Raw genomic sequence first — 10436 nt, forward strand, 5'->3', positions numbered from 1 at the left:
GTCATTAACGTAGTTCCAAATCTGTGTACATGTTCTGTTATGATACTAAATACACTGTATGTTGTAATAGTGTATAATTTATGTATTTATACAACAAACGCATGATCTGGTATTAATGGCTTAACCCCAAAACAATAAAGAAAACCAGTCCTGCCAAAGTAATGAGACATCACATACCCAATATATACAAGTGATATATTCTTTTGCAACCTACCTGCTCAATTTTTTTTATTTTTCCAGTAAAGTTCTGCTTTAAACTGTAAAACTGTGGATTGTGAAAACTCAGCACACAAACAAAAATCCCATACTTTACACCTACTGCACTTTACAAATCTCACCAGTGTTTGTGCCTAAGCAACTAAGTATATTTTATAGTATTTTACTAACAATTCTGTAGTTCAGTAAAGATTCATAGTAAAGAATGTAAATTAACATTCAGTCTTACAATTTTTTTTCAATTTCAATGTGCTAAGTGAATATGATCATAAAACATAAAAGTAGATATCTGTTCATTCAAGGGATATCCAACAAGGGCTTCTATGTATAGAGAGGGCAGGTTTAGGTTTTCTTAGAGTAAAGTTAGCCATCCTTTGTGTGAACCCATATGTTCTGCCCTGCTAGGCAAGGACAAACAAACTTTGTTTAATTTATAGCTGTGACTGTTTTTCAAACATTAACCTCCTATGTGCTGCAGTGATCCGGAAACAACAATCACCTACTGTTTAGTAAGTATATGCGACAAAAAAAATAAAATCATTAATAATGTCAATAGTGCCGATCCATTATTTATCTATCTACAAGAAGCATACACAATTATTACACTCATACAGACAAAACAAGAAGTACGCAATAAAAATTCAAATAAGTCATATCCATCACTCTCCTTATCTTTATAACCTATTTGTAACATAAACAAACACCACAAATTAGGGGAGGAACTCTCCTATACATATATCTATCTCACTATTACTAATGGTCACATAAATAATAACTTTTACACCAAATTGTGTTCACTAGGAATACAAGTTAAAAAATGGTAGGGGGGTAGCCTCTACAAAAGTTTTGCTATGCCCTGCCCTTCCCCCGTCCTATGTGAGTGCAAATAGCCAGCTGTTGAAAACAGGATTTGGGATCCCTTTCTTGTTCTAGTGTGTTTCTTCACACTTGACAGCACAGACTACAGACAAGCTCAATGCACAAAATGCAGTGCTTACGCTGCTCTAGTCCTTTAATGACAACTCGTAAAGCACAACTTATGTTTATAGAAAATATAGTTACTGCATATTTACTGTGCTTCTCAATAAATACCACATCAACCAATACCAAGTTCAGAAAATTCAAAAGGGTGCAATACAATGTACTTGACATTAAAAACATGAATAAAACACAAAATAAGATTGCAACAAAAGCACAACCCACACTAAAAAGCAGAGAAAAATCAAAAGTGATTACAAAGTAAGCTATTGATTGAACAAAGAAACATAGTAACAAACCTTTGATTATAATGAATTCATTTATAAATTTATGTGTTATAATTTATTGTGTTATGTATTATAATGATTATTATGTATTCATGTATCAATGTTATGTATTATAATGCATTATTTTATGTATTATAATGATTACAACATATGAAAACATCCAAATCAAACATTACATAAAGCACAGATACAATAAATAAGTAAAAACATACAAAAACAAAAATAAACTACAGTGGACTGCCAACTAAATTAAACAACCCCATCTGTAACCCTAATTATTGTCTTTCCCAAAATGTTTATTTGCCTATCTATGGCTAGCCTGAGAACTCACAAATTAGCACTGCACCACCAGGATTCTGAAAGCCCATACAAATTAGTATATTGCTTCACCTTGGACCACCAGCAACAATTTAGTTTTAACGACTTTTGCAGCTGGTATCTGCTGGTAGTGTAAAGGTAAACCTAAGGACAAGCAAACAGCAGCTTCCTACAAACTACTGAAAATGTACATCTGATAGGAACACCACCTATAAAATGTCTGTGACTGTGTCCCCACCAATTCATCTTCATTTATTATATGAGCTCTAGTCTGTTAGAAAAATCAGGGGCTCTATTTATAAAACAGGGTATCAGACGTTCCCTCAAACATTCCCTCATGTGAATCTTCCAGGTCCATTTGGTCCAATGGCAGTAATATATTCCCTGTTTTATCAATAGACTCCTAGATTTTGTTTTATTAAGAGAAAATCAATTTATTAAAAAGAAGCTAATGGCTCAGTATACCAGCATTCACATTACCCAACTTTCTTTGCAATTGCAAAACAGATACATTAGATGTGGACTTGAGTAGAAATACCACTACTCTGAATATTGTCGTTGATTCAGTTTACAAAAATGCTTTTTTTTCCCAACAGTTGCAATTTTTTAATAATGTTTTAACCTTTTTTTTACTTTGTTGAGTAAAAGCACTGCTGCTCTTTGAGGCTACCTCCAGTCTACATGTATTGATTGCAGCAAGTTATTATACAGAGGGGGTAGTCTGATGGCAATACCAGTGGAACACATGTGGGCGCAGTGCAGAGACATGGAAATACATAAGACAGATTTATCAAAAGAGTTTGGGCTGTTCACATTGCAAAGTGAATTCTCACATTACAAGGGATATATCACTGAGCTAAATAGATGAAGTGAAGCTCTGCTAATGTCAACCATCCAATCATGTGCAAGGAAAAAATCAATTTTTTTAGATTTCCTTGCACGGTTAGATAATCTTTGCAAAGTGGATTTTCACCACAGTTAAGCTACGTACACACTTCCAATTATTATCGTTGGAAAACGAACGACGAACGATCCTGCACGATATATATGAACGATCGTATAGCACCGATCCTGCACATAGAGTTAACGACACGATCGTTCGTAGATATTGTACACACAATAGATACGATCGTTTGAGCGATAGAGGAACTATGTGCACGACAGGAAAGTGAACGGACGTTCGTTCATCACGCATGCTCTGAACATGGACGATCAACGAACGACCGTACACACGAACGATGTTCAACGATCGTCGTCCAATCCGATCCGCCGGTCCGGTCATTCGTTTCCAGCGACTTTCCTCGTTCGTCGGCGTCGTTGGTTACTTTTTTACGAACGATTTTTTGCCCAATCGATCGTTCGTCGTTCGATTGGAACGATAAAAATTGGAAGTGTGTACGCACCTTTACTATGCTAAGTGAAATATCTCATGCAAAATGATAATATATCTTGGTAAGTGAACATCCTAAACTCCGTTATTAAATCATGCCTATAGTTTTTATTGGGTGTGCTTTTGCAAGCAGTAAAACAAGTTAGGGACAGAGCATTATTAATAATAAACAGTATATAGCGGCAACATAACAACGGAGGGTTGTACATTAAATAGGCGTTGCAAATGACAGAGAGATACAAACAATGACATGGCAGGAGGAGAGGCTTGTACATAGAACTTCATATCGGGATCACCAGTAACAACTGATAAATGGAATCAATTTAAAAAAATGACTTTTGATATTTACATATTGAAGTGTACATGAGAATTTAGTAACTGGGTATACATATACTTAAACCCTAACATCCCAACACTATGAGAAATGTAAACTCGCTCCATCCTGGTAATGAACAGCAAGGCTTCCATACACAGAAGCTCCTGGTTCCCGATGGGGAAATCCTATTCTTATTAAAGGGTATGTCCATCCAAAACCTGAACAGACTGGAGAATCATTAGAACCTTTTGCAAGGTTTTTACTGCTATCTGGGGCTTCATCACTGATTACCCCACATTTGCTGTCCTTCAGACAACCTTTTGCTAGACGGGAATTAAGGGGCAATAGCAAAACAAACAGAAAAGTTAACTTATTCCCAAAGCAACATAGAGAAAGGTTTGGACTTCTGTTAGATTTTTGTTTGTTTGTCTCCCTTTTGTAGTGTTTACCTTACTTCTTGCCTGGAGAAACCAGTTAGCAGGACAGGAAATGAGGTTACATTTTTCCCAGATAGCAATAAAAACCCAACAGGAGTTACAATCCTACTAACTCTAAATCTGGACTGGGTTGACATTTATTTTAATTCTCCCACATGTAGCCAGGGACTTTACCTGTATACTGTACAGATATTATGGCAAGGACTGCAGTGCGGCTATGACAAGTCACTGCCAAGCTGCAAATAATCATTAGTGTTGTTATTCTTTAAAACACCAAAACGAATAACGTCATGTTTAGTAGAGGCTTCAATTTTGGGGGATGGTAAAATGACCAATTAATCGCTGAGCTAGCACCTTTCACAAGTCACTTACAGGTCTTTTTATCAATGTTTTACCCAAACCTTTTCTGTATAGAATTTAATGAGAAAAGAAGGTAAATTATGGGTAAAAGTACTGTGAATCTTTAGGGAAACAATAATGAATAGACCCCTTGGACTCTTCTGTATATTAATGACAGAGAATGATCAATCATTTTCCTGCTTGAACAGAATCTTGTAGAGCTGGAGATTAGTAGGTGCTAATAGGGTTAGGGATCAAATAGGGCAGATTTCTACAAATAACTAGCTGGCTTTGCTAAACCTGTTGTTTTTCTTATTCCTATTGTCTGACAGTCCAGCTTTTCCTATGACAACTGTTGGAAATACAAAATACTATTGCAGAATCAGTGATAAACTCAGCTCTTCTTGCTTGAAATGCATAAAAAGAACTGTTGTTTCTAAACTGCTACTGTAGGCACAAATGAAGCAGGGCCCAAATATCTAATAAGAAAATATGGATTCCCCATTGGCATTGATATCACAAAAAGGTATATAAATAAGAGTTTAACATGAACCTTAATAAAGTGTTAGGGGACAAGGGAACAAATTGTGTGCTCCCAAGGTCTTGTTTGGGTAGCCAACATAGTGACTTCCTGGAACTGAAATCCAACCTGTTGTCAGCCTCACCTGCTGCAATCCACCCGTATGTGTTTATTTTTTCCCAACAAAACAATGTTGATGTTTTAAAAGTGAAAGGGCATTAGGTAGATGTAGTTCTTGGGAACATGTCTATGTCAGTATGAGCAGGGCATGAAAATACACTTTAGGGGCATCTACCTTCACCAATCTGCTGCCAGGCTGTCCAACATTTCTGTAAAAACTAGCCCTGTACAGGCCTGAGGGTTGGATATTCAAGGACCAAGTGATGCATTGGGAAGGCAAGGGTACAACATTGTGTCCCCTATACCCGAAAGTAGCTGGTACGCCTCTGGCCTTTAGTAGCAAATTGGGGCAGTCAGGTGATGATAAGTAAAGGGAAGTAAATGCTCCTAATACATCCAACAACAAAGTGGACCTATTACTTAGTACAGAATGGGCAAAGCACAGGTTTGTGTGAACTATGATTGTCCCAATTTCTTTTTAATGCACTGCAAAAAAATACATACACACACACACACACACATGTATGTATTTTTTTTTACAGTGCATTAAAAAAAAAATCAGGACAAAAAAAAAAAAAAATATATATATATATATATAGTTCCCCTTTAAAAGGTGGAGAGATAAAAACATTTATAAAAGTGAACAAACGTATAAATATTAAGAATATTACAATTGTATATGCATTCTGAGACTTTCCACCTTCAAATCACATTCATCTATTTGATTTTACAAGTCCTCTGAGGAAACCCCCTCTATGTAAATAGTATTATCTTACAGTTCTATTAGTCACTTGTTTATATCTTCAGTTGAGAGTTTTTATGAGCAGTGGAAGTGCCTGCATACTCCAATGGCTGAGTATTCCTTTAGAAGATAAGACCTTTTCTACATTTAGTATTCAAAAAAACTTTATGGTGCTGCTCTACCAAATGTCTTAACAAATACTATCTATTATTCTGGTTCTCCAGATATTTGTAGATCCCCTGCATTTCCTGTGATTAGTTAGGAGGTTATTTTCCCTACCTTCCCAACCAACACCACTGGTAAGCAAGTGACTCCAGAATGTACCTCTAATGTTACGCAGTGCACAACCTGGAGCATTTCAGATAATTGTGAAAAGTGAACCTATTTTGGCTATAATTCATAGTTCTAAAGGTAACTTCAACATTCAATATAACATACCATACCATGTTTTAAGGTTGGGGAAGTTCCTATTGACCCAATTACTGATGACTAGAAAGCCTATAAATGAGGGAAGCACCACAAGTTAGATTGACAAACCTTTGATTCGGGTAAACAAATACTCATCTCTATAATCACACAGATACTCTCACAGTAATTAAATTTTGACCCCTTGGGTGTCAGGAGTTTTTTGGGAACACAAATATAGTCTCCCCCCTCCTAAGGTGTGCTACTTCCCCTACCTCTTAGATTGTAAGCTCTTCGGACCAGCGTACTCTCTCCCTCATTTGCAACCCTGTGTATTGTGTTGGCACCATATAAATAAAGATTAATACGTAGAAGAATCTAAAAACACTTTGTACCTACTGATATTAAACAGTAAAAACAGACCAATTTTTAAAACAACAAAATGTACACAGTGCCTAAACCTTCCACACTTTAACATTTACATACACTTTGAAAGCTTTCATGCATAAAACACTTGAAATTTGAAAGGACCTATTCTTTCAGGCAATCTGGTTCTCCTCTCAGCTTCCAACACTAGTAAAAGTATAACTGAAGTCCTACTGGTTTCTGTGCAGATTTTAGATCATGTACTGTGGTCATTTTGTATTTTAAATAGATTACAGCAGACAGATCACAAATTGTCTGGTCCATTTCAATAGGTTGTGCAGAGCTCATTGTGCACAGGAAGCAGTTAGTTACTGTAGCTGATGCCTGGATACTAAAGGTGACAAATGCTCTAAAAACTTGCAAAGGTGTAAAAAAAATTTGACTTTTGTATTTAAATAGCACTGATTGAAATAGGCCCAGTCATTCTCTGAAACTGTAGAATTTGATTGGTCCACTTTCAAATCAGTGCAATCTGCATGCTATTTCCAGACAAAGGTTGATTTTTCAGCATCTAGTTGACTAGCTTTTTACACCAAAATTGCTGTTTTTATTGTTTTATTGTATCAGCTTCTGTGTAACTTATATGATCTATACAGGTGTTTTTCAATCAAGGTTCCTCCAGAGTTTGCCAGGGGTTCCTTGGGCAATTTGCCTCTCGGGTCAGTCACCACTGATACCAATGATCTTTTTGGCTATGTGTAAAGACGACATTCCTCCCGGCAATGTAGGAGACATTCTTCTTACTGACCACTACATTAATATACTTTGAGCTGTGGAATTAGTAATTATAGCAGGGGAGACCTGAAAGTTATTTCAAGGGGTCCTTTCAAAGTAAAAAGGTTAAGAAATTCTGCTCTATACTTTCATTCTTGCTGACCCATAGAATAAGTGTACAGTCTGACCAGATCTACTACAGGACATGGCTGATTTCTGAGAAGCTTCCCTGCAATTTGTATTCAGTCAAAGGAAGTGATTTCTCCCAGGCTTGTCAAATAAACACTGCTCATACAAGTGATCTCTCTACCTAATAAGTAGGATTTATTTTTGGCATCTTTCAAGTGACAGACACTTTAACAATGATGTTCCTGAAGGCTTCATTCAATTCATATAAAATCTTTTGTTCCTCCCTGAAAACATGACTTGCTGTGAATGTCTCCAGCATCAAATGTGCCTACCCTCCTCCCAAGCCCTCGTTAACTATTCCATTTTATTATAGGGCATGGTGAAGCCACAGATGGTATTAGGATCTGCCAGGCTGAGGATAGAAGCATGAACTTTCAACCAGGTGACTACTTTGCTGGGACCTTAAACCCTGAGCTTGTGATTAATGCTCTAAAAGCATAGCCTTGTAAATAAAACATAAGGGAATTTAAATTGGAATCCCTGACCCTTGTCAGCCATTGTTTAATAATGTATTATGTAGCAATACAGTGCACCCTTGTTCCTTGCACACAAGGGAGAAGATCTGAGTAATCTGATGCTCTTTGTATGGGCTGGGCCAGGGGAATTACCTGAAACCAGCAGGAATTGGACATCTTTTAAATGAGGAAGGCAAAGAAAAAGGACATTTGGGAGCAGGGGATTGGTAGTTTTCAGGAGGGATTTATTTATTTAATTACACAGCAAACAGGACATGTTGATCCAAAGCAAATCTGGGGTATTTATCAATTAGAAGCAGGAAATACCACTTCCCTGAGGCTAATTAGTCAACTTCACTTAGATAAACTTTACATATCCAGTAAAATAAATCAATGTGTAAAGAGAGTTCTATGGGAAAAGTGAACTGTACATGACATTAGCCAATCATCAGCCTGCTTATAGTGCACTGACAGTTCCTATTGGAAAAGACAAGATCCCAGTTTAAATTATTGTTAATATATTGTATTTCAATAGCACCAACATATTACACAGCGCTGTACAAAAAAAAGGGATTGTAAATGACAGATACAGACAATGACACAAGATGAGGAGGGGTCCCTGCCCAAAAGAGCTTGCAATCTAATATGAAATATTGCACTTATAATATATAAAGAATCCCATATGGGAATATTGCTTCTGTGGTTTTTATTATTGCACACATCATAACAAGCATAAAACAAGGATTATATGTGCAGCATTGTTTTGTCATCAGTCCACATCATCCAGAACCTATAAGTGACTCAGCTCACATTGGGCACAGGTGTGTGAGAGGTGACAACATGCCAGTACAAAGCAGAATCGGTGCAATCACTCACCTGTGTGTCCGGTGGAGCCCGGAGCCGGTACAATCACATCCCCCGTGCACCGCGGTTACCGCTGCTGCCGCCACCACTCACTCCGCAGTTCAAACCCCGAGCCAGTGCGGAATACAGGGAAGACCTGGAACTGGAATCCAGCCGCGTGGGAGCGGATCCTCTGCAGCCTCTTACTAGTCACCTGAACACCTGTCCACAGCACACACAGCGGCCAGTCCAGGATTTACATCACCTGGCAGGGAGTATATGCATTTCTTGAAGTTTGTAACACCTATTCACTTTCCCATGCTGCTGATCTATCAGTGTCACAAGAATATATCCAGTGTCATACAAAATGCTGCTGGTATTAGAATATCAATCAGAGATATTTCAAAGAGTTTGTTCAGCATAAAGCTGGGAATTAATAAAATCTATATGATATTCATTTTGCTAGCTTTATACTTATCCTTTCTAATAATGGAAAATCTCACCAAAGTCAGGGGATACCCTGTTATGGACACATTATTCTCAGGACAAGTTACCTCTTTCTGTAGTGACAACAAAATGTTGTATTTTCCCCTCACTGTGTTGGTAATGATAGCCAGAGGACAGTTATATTAGGTGAATTTCTTTTATACACTTTACCTATTCACATATATGTCATGCTAATTCTGTTCCATGCATGTAAATTGCTATGCTTTTATCATGTATTATTATTATTGGTAATAAACAGGATTTATATAGCGGCAACATATTACACAGCAATGTACATGAAATAATATTATAAACAATATTATTATAGTATATTTTAAGATATGAGCCTTTTTCTTTTCTTTTTTTCTTAACAAACATCAATGCATCTTGTATTGAATGTATTGTTCACACTACTTGTTGTAAAATCTATCTAAGTAATTGGATAAAATATTTATAATGGGTGTAAACCTTCCAATCTCTAGATGAAATCAGCACAAGGTAAATCTTTCACCTGATAATCTAGAGAGTCTAATATTTTTGTGCCAAATGTGACATCATAATCAAAGTATTATATATATATATATGGCTTTAAATTCTTCATGTAGCATAGGGGTTGTATCTGTACATTTGTCCCACTTTAGTCTCATACCATATTGTTATCAAATTAGCCCAAACCTGTATTTGAACGACCGATGTGATAAGGAGTCCAGGCCAGACATCAAATTTCTGTAATTAGAATTAATCTTTCGTAATTGTTTCCAATAACAGGAAAACTAACGAGCGCTGTACCCACAGCACCATTCTGTTAAATAGGGAGGAAAAGGGTGTGGCACCCTGCTGCACTCCCCTGCATTGGAATGCACATTGGTCGTTTCCAATCAGTCATTCATCAATCCCCCATGGTTGATTGATGAACAACATCAGGTACTGCTGTTCACATACTAGGTTTTCACTCAGACCAAGACGACCATTTGTCTCAGGTAACAATCAACAGACGTGTGTATGTACCGTAAAGCGTAAGTTAAAAAAAAAACTCACCCTTAAAGACATAAAGACAGAAGGGGAGGGGCTTTACTCCCCTAAGATAAACATTTTAGTTTAGGACTGATTTAAATGGAATGATTCATTACATTGTATGCTGTACTATGTAAAAAGTGCTACCAAATATTAGTTATCACTAAAGAATATATAAGAGTATAACATTAAAAAAAGACCAGATGTCATAGGAATCTTGATTGCATTTATTTTTTTTCCT

General features: G+C 36.8%; 1 protein-coding gene across 5 annotated transcripts in view; it reads right to left on the bottom strand.

Moving 5' to 3' along the window:
- PLCH1 (phospholipase C eta 1) overlaps window positions 1-8814 on the bottom strand; it is a 135098-nt gene extending 126284 nt beyond the window's left edge. For 4 of the 5 annotated variants that reach the window (XM_072408003.1, XM_072408002.1, XM_072408001.1 and 1 more), the window contains exon 1: window positions 8729-8805. The gene's annotated coding sequence lies outside the window, so the exon portion shown is untranslated. Of the gene's footprint in view, window positions 1-8728 lie in introns of all 5 variants that reach the window. The other variant, XM_072408005.1, reaches the window with a different exon arrangement.
- Between the last annotated feature and the right edge of the window lie 1622 nt (window positions 8815-10436).

Source organism: Pyxicephalus adspersus, chromosome 4, assembly GCF_032062135.1.
Source record: "Pyxicephalus adspersus chromosome 4, UCB_Pads_2.0, whole genome shotgun sequence".
NCBI classification, from domain to species: domain Eukaryota; kingdom Metazoa; phylum Chordata; class Amphibia; order Anura; family Pyxicephalidae; genus Pyxicephalus; species Pyxicephalus adspersus.